The following is a 19,437-nucleotide window of genomic DNA, read 5'->3' on the forward strand; positions in this document are numbered from 1 at the left end:
TTTGACGCAAAACACAGCATTCGTTCATTTGTGTCATCCTTTGGGTAGCGTTACATTATATGATCCCGCTCTTATTCATGTAAATGCTTTTAAACGCGCTGCCTGTGAATGTCCTGACACACACACACACACACACACACACACACAGAAAGACGCGCGTCAGTATCGTGCGCACAGACTGCTTGCCAGAAAACGGTCCTTTTTTGAACGAACAATAACACACAATTATGGCAAAATGTCTGTTCTGTGAGTATCCTCATAACATAGGAGCATTCTTAAATTAGTGAAATAAAGTATTAAATGAACGCAAAGAGTTGTGAGAGAATGAGGCGCGTGTCGTGCAGCGGCTGCTCTTAAAGGGACAACAGCCAATAAAGCTTTCTGTCAGTAAACAGAGAAAATTACTCACTGCTATTGACTAAAGAGCTCTTGTAGCTTTAATATATTTAATCTATAATTTGCTGTGCAGACTGTTTGATAACTGTATTACATTTTTGTATATGTACTACCTGTTAGACAGGAAGGGCAAAGGTAAATATGACATTTATTATAGGTTTATGTGAGGATTGTTTAAGTTCACTTAAATTAAAAGTTGTCAAGAAGCCTAATGTTAAAAAATGTATAGCTTTCAATTACACTGTAATGTTGGATGGCTATAATTAATGTTTAAAATTAGGGGGGAGAAATAAGTTTTATCCAGATATCAATAGCTGTATTAGTATCAGTGAGACTGGCCTTTATGCCATTCATTTGTAGATTAACTGTGAAATTATTACATTATAAAATATATAAACTAATATAAACCTAAACAAATGTAAGTGTTTTTAATTGCGGAAAAATGTTATTTTTTTAAATCAACTGACTGCACTAAAAAGGCATTAAAAAGCATTAAAATTGAAGATCCCTACAGAAACCCTGAAATCATATTGCTTTATAATTAACATTGACTTTTTTGATTATTTTGTGGGAAAAAAATATATATTTTTAACTTTCTTCATAAATCCTCTTTTTTAATCTCAGATTTATATGAATTTGCAAATGGGTAATTAAATGTAACAAATCTTGTAAAAAGTATCATCTTTCAAAAATGTCCTAACCTGGTAAAGTTTTTCAATTGGATTGGTGTTTTTCTCTTTAGCATGTAGTGTAAAGTATTTCACTCGGTTTCCGTGATCATTTCAGCGAGTGAAGAACAAATTCATTATGTATTATGTTATCGTCTCAGACAGACTGAAGCCTCATGCTGAAGGCTGCCATTTTCCTCCTCTTCTCAGTTTATTTTTGTTATGATATTAATTTTTAATATATCGCAATATTGGTGTACATGCTTATGTTGCTTACAACAACGTTCGGAATGCGGCGCGACACTGTTTGAGAGGGTCCATTTTCAGTTTTGCACTGTGATGGGGCACAGCTGTATGTGTTACTTAGCGTGACGGTGAAGATGGATAGGTTAAACTATAATAGATAGCTGTCAAATTATATTACAGTGTTTCCCATACATTGGTTCACAATATCATCACTGCCCGCCACAAATTAATTTTCCAAAAGGCACCTCTTTGTAAAACAGCCTTGCAAACCTGTATTACTAGTGTGGAATTTTTCTACAATATTCCCTCATGACAGTAAAATAGAGGATTGTAAGTCGATTTACTGCAGTATTTCCTCTCTCAATCAGTAGAAAATGTGGTTAACACCCAGTCATGCTTAAAAAAAAAAAAGAATGAAAAAAAATGCTGTGATTTAAACTATTGGTCATACGGCTCTGCAGGAGATGTTAATAAATTACAAGAGACTGACATGTTTTTTTTTCACTTGTAATCAGACAGATATAAGGTTATATTTAAAATCAACATTTCACTGTAATGCATTGTGAAGGATACATGTTCACTTCATAATTTTGCGGCCAACATAAGGGAACATGAAGCATATTGGTGAGTGTGATGATGCCTAAATGATCTCTATGATCTTGAAATTTACATTTAATACACTTAGTAACGATACACCGATACATGATTCGGATCAATACACAATACTGACGATACAATGCTCTCAGCATACTTGAAACAAAGCCAAAATAAAGTTTGGCATCAGAACCGACAAAGTGCAGTCCTCTCATTGTATTATCATGAAGTGTATTTACATTAGGCCTAAATATAGTGGTTGAATAGTTTACACCTGGGGCCTGTTTCAATAAGGAGGTTCAACCAACTCAGAGTAAGTCAACTCAGAGTTGAAGTTTTAACTCAGAGTTAAGCGCGTGCACCACAACTATAAAAAGCCATTATCAATGGAGCGCAGATATTATGAGTCACCATGGCAACAGCGCCAGACAACAAGAGGTCTGCATATTTTGGTATAAGTTACCTCTCTTTCAGAAACGGGCTTGACTTACACTGCTTTCTCAGGTTTAACATACCTCCCATTCTGAAACAGAAAACTCAAGAGTTTCCCTCATTTCAGGGTTAACATACTCAGAGTTTTCACTTAACCTCCTTTCTGAAACAGGCCCCTGGTATTTTGAGATGGGATCACAGCGTTAAATAAGCTGGAAACAATCCTAAAACTGTTTGTGATTGGGAAAGGTTGCACCAGCCGTCCGCAAGTTCTTACTTAAAGCTGCAGTCCGTAACTTTTTTGGGTTAAAAATTACCAAAATAAATTTGAGCAAGTACATAACCAGCCAGTGTCCAAAACTATCTGCTTGCCTTAGCTCAAAACGGTAATGCTTGTAATAATGTTTTTAATTCCAGTGGTACTGGTGGATTTCCACGGGAAATTTGAGCATGTCTTTGCGTCATTACGTCACATCTGTCCACATAAAGAAGAGTCTCGGCTAGGTTATGAGTGTGAGGATGTTGGAGGTGGAGATTTATAGCCTTTTCTCACAGCACTTGACATAATTAAACTTATCAATTTAATGGCGGATCCAGAAAGGTTCAGACAACAATCACCAGTGTCAACTGGAGATTTACCCATTGTAAAATACAAAAGACTTCGGACTTCGGAGTAGACGTGCCGGTATTCGGTAATGCGATAAATCACGGTAATGAATATGCACGATATTGTTATCGCTGGCACTTCAAAATACCCTGTAAAATAATAGATCCGAATTTAGATTTTTAGAATGTGCAATTAGCTTATTTTCCATCAACCGCTTCAAAACACTGCGTATATGCTGCGCAAAACACGTGCGCACTCTGATGTAAACAGTCGCCACATGTATAAGCACTAGGGCTTTGACTTTTGCCCAAAAATCATGTTCGTCATTAGCATATTTGTTTATTAATATTAATATTTGAATATATTTGAATATTTATAAATATTTTGACCATTAAATGCCTTCAGTAAGACCTATATTGGTATCAAACTTAAGTTGTATATGTTCTGTCCACCAGAGGGCAGTGTATCAGTCAATGTCAATAGGCAGACAATGATGTTTTCAGAAAAACACACGGTCACGTTTTCAGTTACGTTGTCGCGTGATATGTGAGTTTGGTCCTACATATTTTACACATCACTTTGTCCTTACTCGTGATTTTTCCCTGTTTCTTTGGGAACCCAAAGTAGAGCCACACGTTGCCGTTGCTTTTCAAATTGTCAGGAGTGTACATTTCGAACTCCTCGTCAGGCGTGGTTGTTGTAGGCGTTGACACGGCCATTGTTTTGGTATACAAAATAGATGCTAACCAATCTAACGTCACCTACAGGAGCCCAGATGAGATGACCAATAATAGCCTTGCTAATGAGCTCACGATTCACAACTTCACCAGGCGTGAAAAAGCCGTTCCACTGAATTTTTCGCTGGAAATGAACATTGTTTTTCTCAACTCCTCTCGTCACCTCTGAGCATTTCCCGGGTATACCCTGAAACGTCACTATCTCTGCTCTCCAAATATGTTGTTACACGTTGTATAGAACCAATCAAAAAACTTAGAAATGTACACAATCGCTGATCATTTGTCAATGGGAAGCCCCGTTTTGACTGACCGGCACGCGATTGGTCCAGCCATCCTCCTGTCAGACTCGCAGCGCTCTGTGTAAACAAGCTAGCAGATCTCCTCGGATATTATTAATTTGAGAAATGTCGCTGTCAAAAGAGAGCAAAGTCGCCAAAGCATTGAACTGGAGGCTTCTAACCTAAGCTCTGCTGCTGGTCAGCAAGAGTGGCTAAGGCTAGTCAGTGATTTTTTGGGATCTGGAGACGTGTCATCCACTGATGACAGCGACAGCAAAAGTGCACAGCCCTGTGGAAGAGGATCACGACGATGATGAAAACGTTGAACAGCCTCTGACTGATGTCGGGAAAGTTAATAGGGTCATGTCTAGTTGTGAAGCAGTTAGTAGTGAGCGAGATGACGAGTTAGCAAAAATACATGCATTTTGCTGTAAAGGGTGTAAACTCAACGATGGAGAGCCGTGTTTTCGGTCATTTGATGAAGATTTTGTTTACGAGATACGTCTGTCTATGGCCTCTCTCACCGAATACGAGAAAGACCAGGGCCCGTATCCCTAAAGATTCTGAGAATCCTCTCAGAGAGCTCCTAACTTAACCTAAAAATTCCTTGCCAGGAGTTTTAGCTTAGAAGCTATTCCAGAACATTTTCAGTGAATGAGTAACTCTGAGCAAGGAATGGATGGAAAATCCTATCTTAGTGAGGATGTGTGGTTGACCCCGATGCTAGGTATGAGTCATCATTTCAAAAGCCGTGATTGGTTGATCCTACAAGTTTGATGAAAATGAACTTTTGGTGATAATGAGCAAAGGATGTACCCTCAAATCAATAAACATAATTATACACTCTAATCTTATGCAGACTGTAATTGTAAATAATATTTCACATTCAAGAAAATATCTGGAAAATGAATAGTAAGCTGTAGGGGTTATAGCCTAACATTAGAATCTAAAATATGTGAAAACTTAAGCTCATTACACCCTGTTCAAATAATGATTCGTGTCTTATTTGCTCATATTAATATCCTAGCTGGCATATTTTGTACTTTCACTCCCATATGGACCCCATTGAAAACAAGATGGCCTATCTCAAGGGGCTGTCCTTAATGAAGTAGAAATTGCAACGTTACAACTCAGTGTGGTCTTAACGAGGGTAACACGGCTCAGCTTTTATCAATGTCTGTGATTGCTGGCTGGTCTATTTATGAAGGCTTGTTAACAAATATCCTACAAACACAGAAAATGGAGAAAAAAAGGAATCGCAAGCCGATCTGGACTGAGGAGCAAGGTTTGTTGCTGGCCCAGTTGGTGAACGAACATAAAGGTATGTTACAAGGAAAATTTGGCACTCCTAAGCCACTAAAAGTCCTCTTCCCTGCTCTTAGCAGATCTCGCCTTAGGAGCCCTTTTAAGCACTAGGAATCTTGAGGAATAGCTTTTATATTAACTGGGATTTTCGTGTCACTTTTAGGGGAAATTCTAAGAAAACATCATGACTCTGAGAATTTTCTTAGAATTTGGACGCTAGGAGCCACTTTTTGCACAAAAATTCTTTAGGGATACGGGCCCTGGTCCTGTTGGGGAAACTGAGTTGCCACTTTCACAATTCCAAGATGGCAAGATGCTCAAAGAAGAAAGTGCAGCAAGAGCGTCAGCACCAAAGGACAGACAATTACGTTAATGGCAAGAGAGTCTGTCGAGAGACATTCAAGTTTTTACTTTGGTAAGTAACTCTAAAAATGTAAGCAGCTCTTAATTCAGAACTAGCTATTATGGCGAAATGCATTGCTCTGCATTTTAGTGACAGTGGGTTGTTCTTGTTTTTATTTTAGCATAAGCCAAAAAAAGTTGACAGCTCTCCTGAAGCATTACAAAGAACATGGGTTGACCCCCCGTGTAAAAACATCCGGTGGCCGTCAGAAATCAGACAAGCGCCTGCTCACGCATGATGACATCTGTCGTGTGGTATCATTCATCGCCAACTTCGCGGAGCTTCGCGGACTGGTTCTTCCAGGTCGAGTCCCTGGCTACAAACGTTTTGATATCAAGTTGCTGCATGCCCTCTCATTACACCAAGGCCACAGTTTTTCGTGCCTATGAACAGACAGTTATGTCAGGAGGTAGGTATTCTTTATTAATGAGCATTTCAGTGCTGAATTGATAAACCTATTACGCTGAAAAATAACTTAATGTGATAATGAATGTCATTCATTAGTTTGCACATGTAGTCTATGCTTGCTGAGTGATCTTTAGTGAAAGGCTTGTCAGTTAAAGGAGACATATCATGCTTTTAAATCGTTCCTTTTTACATATAAATCATACATTTGTGGTCTATATAAAGCGGAACTGCAGTGCTTGGGTCTGAATTCCTCATTATTATAGCTCCACAGGCCCCTTTTCTACCCCTTTTCTGATGTGCGTCTGAGAGCAACTCGTTTTGGTGCGGTCTTTTTAAATGCAAATGAGACACTTCATACCCCGCCCCCTCTCCAGGTTGCAGAGGTCACACTCGGTTCAACTCCACCCCGTTCGGCCATTTTTGTAGTTTGATAGCAGAGATACGATTATCTAGTGGCACAGAAACTTTTGGACATCCAAGATTTGTGTCAACACAGAAAACATTTCATCATTGGATAGTTTTTTCGTTTTATTAAAGTGTTGTTTTATGTCAGCTTAATGCCCGGAACGCTTTTCAGAACAGATAAGGCAACTTATTTAGCACAATTCAAACGGTAATTCAGGAAAAAAATATCTCCGAATGCTCCACATGAAACTTTGGTCTTCCGACCTTTTGGAGAGCGGCGCTTGTGTGGCGGCTGTGGAGATCTCGTGCAGGAGGAAAAGTTTGTCCGTGTCTATGTCTATCGTGCGGTGCCATTATGAAAATTACCTACTCCCGAGATGAACTACTAAACATCAGTGCAACATCATCCCTTAGTTGCCGCCCTGATTTGCAGGGCCTTCATTCGGATATCCTCAGAAACTCCACGGATTGTAGCCCATACAAACACTTGAGAGCTCGTCCATGGAGGCTACTCCCCCGCAGCAGAGCGAGGGGTAATCGAGCCGGCTGCCGTCGCCGCTTGGAGAAGAAAGGGTTCCGTGCACCTTTACCTGGACTAGTACTGGCTAACGTGAGATCACTCAGCAACAAGCTGGATGAGCTCCAACTTCGGTTGGAGACGGACAAGGACTATTCCCATATTGCTGCGTTCTGCTTTACGGAAACCTGGCTTCACTCCAATATTCCTGACTCGGCGGTGAACCTGCCCGGCTATCAGCTCTTTAGAGCAGACCGAGATGTGACAGCCACCGGGAAAACAAAATGTGGAGGTGTCTGCTTTTATGTGAGTAACGAGTGGTGCAGCGATTTAACAGTCATTGCTGAATTATGTTCCCCCGATCTGGAATTGCTGGCCATACACTGCAAACCTTTTTACTCACCTAGGGAAATATCATCCATTATCCTTGCGTGTGTTTACGTTCAGCCACAGGCTCATGCCGACACAGCGCAGCAGCTTTTAGCTGATCATATTACGGAAGTGGAGAATAAGTTCCCTAACTCCACTGTAATTGTCATGGGTGATTTCAACCACACTGATCTGAGATCTGAACTTCCAAAATACCATCAGTTGGTGCGCTGTGCCACCAGGGGAGAACGGACTCTTGATCATTGCTATTCTTCCATCAAAGAGGCATATCGTGCTTGTGCGCATGCGCCTCTAGGCAATGGCGATCATGCTGTGATTAAACTCATCCCCACATACCGGTCTCTACTCAAAAAACAAAAACCCGATTAAGAGGGCTGTACAGAAATGGACACCCGCTGCAATTGAAACACTACAAGCCTGCTTTGACATTACAGACTGGGAAACTATTAAATTGGCATGCAATAACTTTGAGTATGTAGACACATGCTCGACCTACATCTACTTCTGTGAGGAACTTTGCATTCCCAGACAATCTATTGTCATTTATGGGAATAGTAAGCCATGGTTCAATAAGGAAGTAAGGCTACGGAGGAGAGAGAAGGAGGCGGCCCACAGGAGCAGAGACAAGGCTGCCTACTCCAAGGCCAAATACGCACTCAGCAAAGCCATCCAGCATGCTAAGAGGCTGTATAAGGCCAGGATTGAACAACAGGTCGGGGATAAGAACATCAGAGCTGTCTGGAACGGCCTACAATCTGCCACGGGCTACAAAAAGCCCCCCCACCAGCCTCCAACGACCCCAATCTACCAGATAAGTTCAATGTGTTTTGCACTAGGTTCGAAGCTCCGCGTGGGAGCGGGGCTCTCTTATCTCAAAGCATCCACCGAACACCTCATGGACCCCCTTCAATTTGCATATAGACCCAACCGCTCAGTTGACGATGCAATCAACATTGCACTTCACTTCATTCTACAACACCTGGACAATCGGAACACATACGCAAGACTCCTGTTTGTGGATTACAGCTCTGCCTTTAACACCATCATCCCTGACCTCCTCCATAGCAAACTGAGCCATCTAAACATTCACCCCCTCCTCTGCTCATGGATTACAGACTTTCTCACCAACAGGACTCAGTATGTCAGGCTGGGCTCACATCTCTCACAGCCCCGCACAGTCAACACTGGTGCTCCCCAAGGTTGTGTGCTGTCCCCCTTGCTATTCTCACTGTACACCAACGACTGCACCTCTGGAGACCCTTCTGTCAAAACCATCAAATATGCGGACGACACCACCATAATAGGCCTCATCTCCAACAACGACGAGTCAGCCTACCGCAGAGAGGTCAGTCTCCTGGAGTCCTGGTGTGCAGTCAGTAACTTGGAGCTTAACATCGACAAAACAGTGGAGATGATAGTGGATTTCTGCAAAAAGCCCCCGACTCATCCTCTTCTGGTCATTAACTTGTAGATGATTTTCTTGCTAAATTTCTTTCTTTGGCTCCTTATTTTCTAAAAATGACCAAATTCATTTTATTCCAGAGGCCATTTTCAGATAATTCTACAGTATGTTTATCAATATCTTAATTATTTGATCTTTTTTAGTAATTAAATCTTTAAATGGTTTATTTGTCATTTTATTGTCCAACCTGATCCAGACGTCGTCTCCTACTTGGCAACAGTCCTCTGGCTGCTTCTCCAGTGCTGCAGTCTTTCATTTAATCTCTGTAAAATTAACATAAAACATCAGTTCTTCAGTGTGCTGATCCCATTTCACAACTTTTTTTGATAGTGCCTGTCGCCCTTTCAGCGATACCATTGCTCTCTGGAGCGTCTCTCAAGGACAAGTCAAGATTAAATGTTTTCTGGTTAGAAAATCTTCAAAATGTCCCCAGGCAATCATTAACTCCTCTATACTGAAATAATTATTGCATTTTCTTTTGTTTCTTTTAAATGTTTTGCCCAAATTCATTCTGTAAACCATCCATTGCCACTAATATATATTTATTACCTACTTTAGATCTAGGGTTCAACGGTCCTGCAATATCTAAGACCATTCTTGATTTACTCTTTCCGGTGTTATAGTTCTGTAATCACTTTGTATTGTTCAATTATACACTTTCCGCATACAAATCTCACAATTTAATTGTTTTTCTTCACATACGTATATAAGGCTGGAGAGACAAACTCCTTTAACATGGTTAAGTATACTTGCTAATAGCAATTGGTATAATTTTTGTACATAGTTTTTCTTTTCAATATTCCATCATTTCAATAAATGTTTTCACATCATCATTACTTGGGTAACATAAAGATAATACAAAGCATAAACTAAATTTAAACTAAAAAGAGTAATTGCATAATCACCGTATTCATCAACAAATCATATATGTTCTGTTTCTGTGTGAACCAAATTTCTGCAATGAAGTGAATCCTCCATTACCTGACTCATTTAGAGTTGACATAAAGTTGACCATCTGACAATCACATGAACTGATGAATATATTCCTTCAATGCCATGCCAGTTGCTTTGGATAAAAGTGTCTGTCAAATGTATTAATGTTGTAAATGTTCTTCTGATCTGCTCTCTGCTTTCATTATTATAGTGAGTGGAGATGATGGATCTGTTTCATGGTCTGTGGGAAGTTCTGCTTATGGTTCATTCAGATCACGATCAGGAGCAGACCCAATTTTCGGTTCATCACATTCCAGAGATTCATCTCACACAAGTTACGTGTCAGGGGCCATAAAACGATGTAACAGCATTGAATTACCGCCACCAAGCAGCGAGTGTCTGGTTTTATTGGAGTGGATCAGGTACTCCTAGCTGATGTTATTAAGCGGGACTGATTTGCTCGTATACTAAATGGTGCAGAGTTACACTCAAGGTGTGCTTCTCAATATCTCTCCTCGTCTCCTCGCTCCTCCATCCTATGACCCAGAAACCGATCGAGCTCAGCCATCTTGAAGGACATCTCAATTCTCTCATTGCACCGCGAGGATCGAGGAGTTAGGAGCTTCCTGAGGAGTCATGGTGCGTTCAAGTCATCTCGTGAAGATCGTATTTACAAGTTGAACGCACATGAACACAATGTAGTAACTATGAGTGGGAAGCTCGTATTTTCTTTAAGCCCCGATCTTTACGAGTTGGGTGTGTGTCAGTGAGAAACATGGAGGAATACCACACTTAAAGGTATTTAGCACTGATATTGTCTGGCTTTTCTATATACAACAAAAAGTAAGCTAATTGCCTGCACAGAATACGATGGCATTATAATATTACAATGTAATTTGTAAAAATAAATTTACTAAGATAAAGTGGCTTCATAAATTATTTAAAAACATAAAAAAGCAAAGCACACCTGATGCACATTTCTTTGTTTTCTAGAACTAGAGTTTAAGAACCTTGCTGTATTCTTGTGTAATTAATTAAGAGAAAATACACCACCATCTTACTCCATTAAAAGTGACTTGAACGCAGTGCCGTCGTAAACACGACTTCCCACCTCGTACGTACAAACTTCTCAGGAGTCATGAGCGAGGATGCACAGGTGTTTCCTATGCGGAAGTGTTTCTTGTCGAGAAACCTGACGCAAGTATAAATTCTCATCCCCCTTTACATCTGTCACAATAATTTTAATTTATGCTTTACATTTGCAGTTTAAATAAATCATATATCACACATATATCAACAGGGCATCTTGCTTCATGTTTATTATTTATTAATCTCTTATATAACCAAACTTTAACAACATATTAAAGTTATATAACATATGGGGCTGATCTTTGAGCGCAGGTGATGACGCAGTGAAGTGACGCTCGAGTGATCAAGAATATTCCAATATACAAATAAGCATGAAAGCACATGAACGCCACCACAATGTTGTTAAAACTCAGGATTTTCTTTAAGCCCCATCTTTACGAGTTGGAGGCTTGTCAGTGAGAAACATGGCACAATACGACAATACGGTATTTAGCAGTCATTGTCAGGCTTTTCTATTACAGCTTAGTAAGTAATTGCCTGCACAAAATACAGTATGATAGCATTATTGTAACAATAATATAGGCTATAACGATAAAATTTGTGGCTTCATAAATTAATTAAAAACATAAAAAAGCAAAACACACCTGATGTACATTCCTTGTTCTTAATTTTCTAGAAGTAGAGGAGAGTAAGACCCTTGCTGTATTTGTGTGTAATTAATTAAGAGAAAATGCACCGCTGTCACGAACTGCTCGGAGACACGAAGGTTCAGATCCAAATGCAGCTTCTATTTAAGGGGCAATCCAAAGGCGTAATCCAAAGTACAGGCAATGGGTCAAAACACAGGTAGGTAGTCCAAACAAACAAATAAACAAACAAACAATCAAAACAGGCAGGGGTCAGAGGCAAAAGAGTAATCCAGGGAACAGGCAAGAAATCCAAAAGACCAAGAGACAAACAGGGAAAACGCTCAGAAATGCAGTGTGACACAAACAAGACTTCGCAGTAAGTGAATGAATGAACATGGTATAAATAGGCTGCGTCCGAAACCGCATACTTCCCTACTATATAGTATGGAAAAAGCAGTAGGCGAGCGAATAAGTATGTCCGAATCCTTAGTATCCATAAAAGAGTAGGCGAGAATTACCAGAGTGACGTACCAATTATCGCGAGATTCGGGCGGACATATACTTATAGTGCGTCCGAATATTCCTACTTTCCTACTATATAGTAGGGGAAAACAGTACGTGAACGGAGTAGTATGTCCGAAACCTCAGTACTCATAAAAGAGTAGGCGAGAAGTTCCCGGATGGCTTACTGCTTCAACCCAGATTTTGAAGAGCTCGAAGATGAATACTTTTCTATCCCAGGAGGCCACGCGAGAGGATACGTCATTATCAAACATCGCAGAGATCAGCGACGCGGGTGCTTTCAAATGTGAGTAAACACGGGTCCTTGTGTTAAAATTGCATGTGTTGAACTACTGTAGAGTAAACTGTTGAATTGTTGAAGGTGTAAAGACGTTACACAGTGTAGTATAGTTGTGATTTTGCTGTAAAAACACGTTTTATTATGTATAACGTTAGCTAACAGGCGAGCTCCAGTAAGGACACGTAAGTTACGTCTCTAAAGTGGATTTACATAAACCATATACATCCTGAAGACGCTTATTTTAAATGTCTATTTACTTCTGACAGGAAAATCTTCAGTAAGTATTGCAGAAGAGCACATCACAACATGAAATAGACATCTGAGTGATGAATGTGTGCTATTATGTAGAACAAATCTATAAAGTAACTAAACATAAGTTATCTATTTTATTTGTCCATTAGTACTGTTGATAAATTGAGGAACATTTATGTTGGATAAAAAGTTAAAACAAGCTCATAAATCACAGAGGTAATGAATCTTGTCTGGATGTTACAGGGTCAGATGAACAGATGTGTGTTTATCCGGTGGAGAGTGGCTCATGAAGCTGAATGCTGCCATCAAAGGCTTTGAGTGAGTATACCACAGAAATTAATAACAATAACTAATTATTGTAATTTCAAACAGAGCTATTACAGCACTTTTCTGATTCTTGATTTCTGTGCATTAGCTGCACAGCTTTTGTGGTGGAGCAGGACCTGCAAGGGAAGATGATGGCGGCGTTTGTGAAAAAAAGTGGTTTTGTCTTCTAAATAATACTGAAATCATATGACATTGTGCTGTTAAAATGACTGCTTTTGTGTTATGTTTGTGCATTTTGTAGAATCTGAAATGTCAGCAGGCTGGTGTGAGTGCTGAGGATGAGGAGCCCAGAGCTGAATCCTGGAGATGGTGCCATGAGTCCCTCCATCACTCCACCTGCCCTTACGAGACCCTCCATCACTCCACCAGCCCTCATGAGTCCCTCCATCACTCCACCTGCCCTTACGAGTCCCTCCATCACTCCACCTGCCCTTACGAGTCCCTCCATCACTCCACCTGCCCTTATTGCCTCAGATTGTGAAGCACAACACAACACGCAACAACCTCAGCGCCTTCAGCCCACATACATGATTGTAGTTTGAATAAAGCTTGTTTCATGTGTTGACTTGTATATGCATTTGTTTATTGTGTGATGGTGACTTTCATTCATTCTTTTACTAATTTATTAATATTTCTCATTGTTGTCAGTAAATACAATATAATTATTTAATTAATGCTTTATTTAATTGTTTGAATGCAAATGTAGATATGTTCACTATATACTTTTTACTACTATTTTCAGTAAAAAGTAATATAATTAAGTATTGGTCAGCATTTATCGTTGTTATTATTGTATGTTTTGGGGTGGGATATAAATGCAATTCATTCTGGGGTAATATTCATTTTTAATATTAATGATACTTAAATTTGAGTATAAAATCAACAGTTTTCTCCAAAGGCAAATCTTTGCACAGCTGCCCTTTGTGCAGACATTACAAACGCTGAGGAAACCCGCTCTAGGTAGGGCTGTTGAGTTACTGATGTTATGAGGTGTGTATATATATATATCATGGGTTTGCATACATAATATGAGATTTTTTACACAGGAAAAAATAACCTAGTACAAGGTTGAATATTTTAATATATTTTTTCTTAAATAATTCATTATAATACATTTAAAAATGCATTTTAAAAAAAAATATATATATATATATTTATAGGCCTAGGCCTGAGGGATGAAACGAGTGTTAAATTCAACAAGAAAAGGAGGAAAACAAAGCAGTTAGCCACTTTTGCTTGTGGATAAAAATGTTTGGATATAAAATAAAGAAATTAACAACATTCAAGAGATGACCATTTTGGGATTTCGTAATAAAAATAAATAATATTGTAAGGATAAAACGGTGGGTCACATTAGTAGGGTTAAATATAAGAACTTTAATCAACCCTAAATGTATTCACAAAATAAATGGGCAGCAGTTTCTTCAAAATGAGCAAGTTTAATCAATATCAATATTTACAGATAGATGAATTAAACGTGTCGTTCAAATCTTTTAAGTTGTTGCGCATGCGATAATGCGTCGTAGGTCACATGATAACGTCAACATGGCAGATGTCCGGTTCGCATTCATACTCAACGAGATTTGGCTATTTAAGTACCTACTCTTTTAGCGCTCGTTAAGTAAGTACTCATTGAAAATAAGTACCTACTCATTGAGTACGCGGTTTCGGACGCAGCCATAGACTGAGACTAACAGGATGATGAGACACAGGTGAATGCAATCAGTGAATGAGGTACAGGTGAATGTGATCAGTGATAAGTGATGATGAGTCTGGGCAGTGAGTTATGGGAAATGTAGTTTGTGAGTGATAATAGTCTTATGTGGAGTGCCCTCTGGTGGCTCTCAACCCATATGAAAAAAACCTGCATGGTTCATATACAGCAACCATATATCTTCCTTACTTAAATCGGCCAGAATTACCTTCTGTGTTTCATATAAGGCCAATACATGTCCTATACAAAATCAGACCGATTATGGCCACTTTCATACTAAATAGCACACATACAACTTGTAGGGGATTTTTGCGTTATATATGAATACTTTTAAAAGACTTATATGAGTTTTACATGACAAAAGTATGCAAATGTGTATGGTATTAGTAGAAATATATAAAACTCATATAAAATTCATATATAAATCATTTAAAGTTCTTATATTGAATCATATGCTAGTCAAATTAAAGTCATATAGAATTTATACACGTTTTGTGTCATTTGTTTATATGCTTCATACAGATTTCATGTTTTGATGACCAACATCCGACAAAACGTTGCACAACGTTTTTTAAACAGAAACGGTGATGCGTTGAACACACTGTTATGATGACGCAAGAGTTGCAACTATGGCAGCTGAGAAGGCCATTCTTTGTGTTCTTTGTGAAGAATTTTCAGAGCCTGATGAAGTCGGTATAAATATGTGTTTAATACTACAAAATATGCCCGATGTTACAGTTACTGCACTTGCCGCCCAGAACAAAAGAGAACATCCCAATCGAGTGAAGGGATTGCTGAAACTGAAATGGAAGCACACATCTTACCTAATTCAGACTAAAAAACACATCTATTTAGCCTCACATACTGACTTTATTTGTAGGTCATACTGTTTTAATACCCTGTATTTTCTTTCTCATTTTTAGGAAAAGTACTTAATTACCATTGTTTATTTCTATACCAATACACTTGCAATGAAGCTAAAAATATAAACAACTACATCATTATGTTGATATCCTATATTTTTTACAATAAAACTTTCGACAAACTATCCTCAGTTGTTGCGTATACCGAGCTGCATCGAACACATGTAAATTACTTTCCTCGAACCCATTGTGCGAGTTCACTTTAATACAGCGTGCTTTATATACAAGTTGCTGCTGACTGGACTGCAGTTCTGACACACCCACCAAACAAGAGAAAACGTATCTCAAACCCCGTTGCACACCGGTGCACGCCGTTTCCAGGAAACATGACTTTCAACCCGGAAACCGTAGCAAAACGTTGCGCACCGTTTTGAACTTGAACATGCCCCTGATTCACTTATATGCAGTTGGCACATTTTTAAAGGGATACTCCACTTTAAAATGAAAATTCTGTCATCATATACTCACCCTCATGTTGTTTCAAACCTGTATGAATTTCTTTCTTCTGCTGAACAGAAAGGAAGATATTTAGAAGAATATCAGTAACCACAGTTTCTGGTCTCATTGACTTCCATAGTATATTTTTTTCCTACTATGGAAGTCAATGAGACCAGAAACTGTCTGGTTACTGACATTCTTCTAAATATCTTCCTTTCTGTTCAGCAGAAGAAAGAAATTCATACAGGTTTGAAACAACATGAGGGTGAGTATATGATGACAGAATTTTCATTTTAAAGTGGAGTATCCCTTTAAATTGTACACTGCAGAAGCCGGTTCGAGGATTACTAGCTGTCAGAATATCACTGACCTTTATGAAGACTGTTAATTTTCCTACAGGATTTGAAAGAGCAGAATAAAGCAATGACATTGTAAGACACATTAATTGTATTTACATTAATTGTGAACTGTCTGGGCCTGTTGTTTGTGAACAAATCATAACATATTATTGCAAATGAACAAAGTTGAGTCAAATATGTTTCTAGAACAGTGATTAAAATGTTGAAAATTGGCTGGAATATTTTTTTCTATATGAACTCTGGTGGTGATGCACTCTAAAAACTTTTAATATGATTTGTGTTTGGTGAAACATTTTTACACTTAGAATATTAATTAGATTTTTAAGCAGTGAAATAGATTACATACACTGTATTAACTGAGTAAATGTAAGTAAAACTAATTAAATAGATCTGAGTAACTGCATTTGGTAGGCTACATTAACAAATAAAATTGAGTAGAAATAATTGGGGGGGGGGGGGGCATTTAAAAACAAATATTTATGAGTAATATTAACTGTGTTTATATGCCAGTAATATTAACTTTTTTATTTCCTCTAAACCTTTGTAAAAATATTCCATACAACCACCGGTATAACTACATGACATTGGCCTTTATTGTCGATGAGTAGCCTACAGCAATACAGCATATTTTATACTATTTTTAACACATATACAATATTGCCTACATTTAAACTCATGTAAGAAACATTTTCGATGTAAAACTGAAACATTTAGGCCTAAACATTCAAGTAATTCAAGTGTAATCAACCGGTCTGTTATCCAATATCCACCGGATGAGCGCTGGTTACCAAGCCGGAGATGGACTCGCCTCTGCGGGGGAGCCTCTAACTTTACACCGCCGTCCTGCGTCACTCACAGCCGAGAGATGCTGCGACGCGACTGACTCTATAACCTGCCAATAAACAAACAGTGCACAGTTCTGAGGACATTTTATCATCCAAATTAGTTATATTCATATATCTTTAGGAATATAGCCTAGTCGTGTGTTTTTTATGCAAGGCGTTAATCATGCGAAAAGACAGGCGCGAGTCGACACTCGTTTAGCTCGTTTAAGGTGAGTAACATTGCGTCTCTGTATGTTCTTTCGCATTAAATAAAATGATTTAAAGCTAGTGATGTTACATATGACACTGAAGCTTCGATGCGCGTATCACATAAGCGACACAATTTGTAGTGAAGCCCAGGGACGCGGGAAGTGGGGGTGCTGGGGGTGCTGGAGCACCCCCTGTTTTCACAGAATTTTAAATGCAACGCATATGTTAGTTCATTAAAATTTATAAATTTTTAGCATTTAGTCATTTATTTGTAATAAACACTTTAAGTGGGCTATTTAAAATTTGTTATATATGTTAAATTATGTTTTTAAAACATAAGCGCAGAGTGTATTGTGTGTGTGTCGAAAGAATTTGTCCGCAGCTGCAAAAAATAAATAAAAAACACAGTCAAAAACCCCACTGTTAGTGTTTTGTAAGGAACAGGCAAATATGTAAAATATAGCAGGATACATTTTAATTGTTTACTAATAAAACAGTTATTTTTTTATGTCAGTGTCGGCTATAGCCACGAAGTTGACGAATCGCGATCTTCGCAGCGCCAGAGAGAAATGCACATTTCGAATTAGGCCTACATAAGCAGCGCAGTCTGTTTTCTTTCGTTTTGAATTGTTCTGCTTAAAAGTAGACATTTCAAGCTATCTATGTCTCAGGTCTGTGAGGCAATAGGCTACCTTATAGCCCTACGCTGAGTTTCGGTTCGTTTATGAGACGAGCTCCAGGTTCGCCAGCGCCTCCGTGTCCTGATTATCTATTTTCTAATAGCCTTCTTATTTATTAAACCCAGACAATTTTTTTTATGAAACATCGATTAAAATTAAGATACAATTAATACAAAACGAAATTAAATTTAAAGACAGGCTTTGTGCTTTCCGTTTGAGGTGTCTGTGAAAGTTTTAAAACATTCGTTTAGTGCCGCTTTAGAGCACTCATAGCGGAGAACTGTCTGTAACTTTTTTATTATTATTATTTTTTTTTTTTGTGAAATAAATTTCTAAAAAAATGCGACTTAGTCCAGTGCGACTTAAGCTATAGGCCTATATGTTTTTTCTTCCTCGTGACGCATTTTTTGACTGATATGCGACTCTGGAGTAGGGTGACCACCCGTCCCGCGTAGCGCGTGCGCGCACAGCGTTTGAAGCCCAATTCACGCGTCACGCAAATTGAGACCGTGTCACGCATAATCTATGCTTGCTCAAAAAAAAGTTGGTCGCTCTATATACTCGAGCCCCAAGCAGACAAACGAACATTACTTGACATTTCAGCACGCTATTGTTGCCACACAAACCCCTCAGTTGAACTGCTGACTAGGTTGTTGTCAACTTTTTCGTTGTTGTCATGACAGCGCACGCACGCGCATACCAGACACACTGGGAAGGAAGGAACTTTTAGATGCGCGCTTTCCAATTCGAAAAAAATTCGAGAAAGAGACTGTCTGAGAGGCAACGCCATCATCAATTAAAAAGAGAAGGTGTGAGTACAAGAAACAAGAATGGGGAAATGAATATTTGTGGCTGAAAGGTTTTGAGGGGGATACCGAGAGGGCTTTTTGTGACCTTTGCAAAACGTCCTTCGAACATGGAGGGAGGGGAATACGAGGTCAATCGTATTTTTTTTTTAAATACTTTTTTTTAAATTGTTCCTGTGGTGTTGAGCAACTACAATTCCTGTTAATCCTATACATTTATATTATAATTTATTAATTTATTTAAAGTAAATAAATTGTAATGAAAAATAAATAAAATTAAATAGTAAATCTTAAGTGGAAGTACATCTGTCAATTCATTGAATGTTCAAAATATTATGAGTCTTTATTTAGAAAAAAAAACACACATTGGTTGGCCTATTCATGAGCATACATCAAAAATTACACGTTTAGGAGAATAGGGCATTATTAATACTATGCAAGGTGGTATGTGCTAGAAATGGGTAAACCACTATCAGTGAGTCTGCCAGTGGGGCACCGCCGCGCCAGGCAGTGTCCCACATTGTCCCTCAGAAACATACCCATTGTCCCCCCTTGGGCTTATTAGCAGGTGGTCACCCTACTCTGGAGCGACTTATAAAATAG

At 38.7% G+C, this 19,437-nt stretch overlaps 1 protein-coding gene and 1 long non-coding RNA gene across 2 annotated transcripts in view; both read left to right on the forward strand.

Annotated features, from left to right (window-relative positions):
* LOC311291445 (uncharacterized protein) overlaps positions 1-19,437 on the forward strand; it is a gene marked incomplete at its 3' end in the record, with an annotated part of 217,044 nt that overhangs the window by 170,800 nt on the left and 26,807 nt on the right. The window lies entirely within an intron of this gene.
* Positions 12,050-13,384, forward strand: LOC311292261. The gene is made up of 3 exons (XR_014627700.1): positions 12,050-12,307; positions 12,797-12,871; positions 13,122-13,384. It is a non-coding gene; the product is annotated as an uncharacterized lncRNA (long non-coding RNA).

The sequence above is a fragment of the Rutilus rutilus genome, assembly GCF_951802725.1.
Source record: "Rutilus rutilus genome assembly, chromosome: 6".
Taxonomy (NCBI): domain Eukaryota; kingdom Metazoa; phylum Chordata; class Actinopteri; order Cypriniformes; family Leuciscidae; genus Rutilus; species Rutilus rutilus.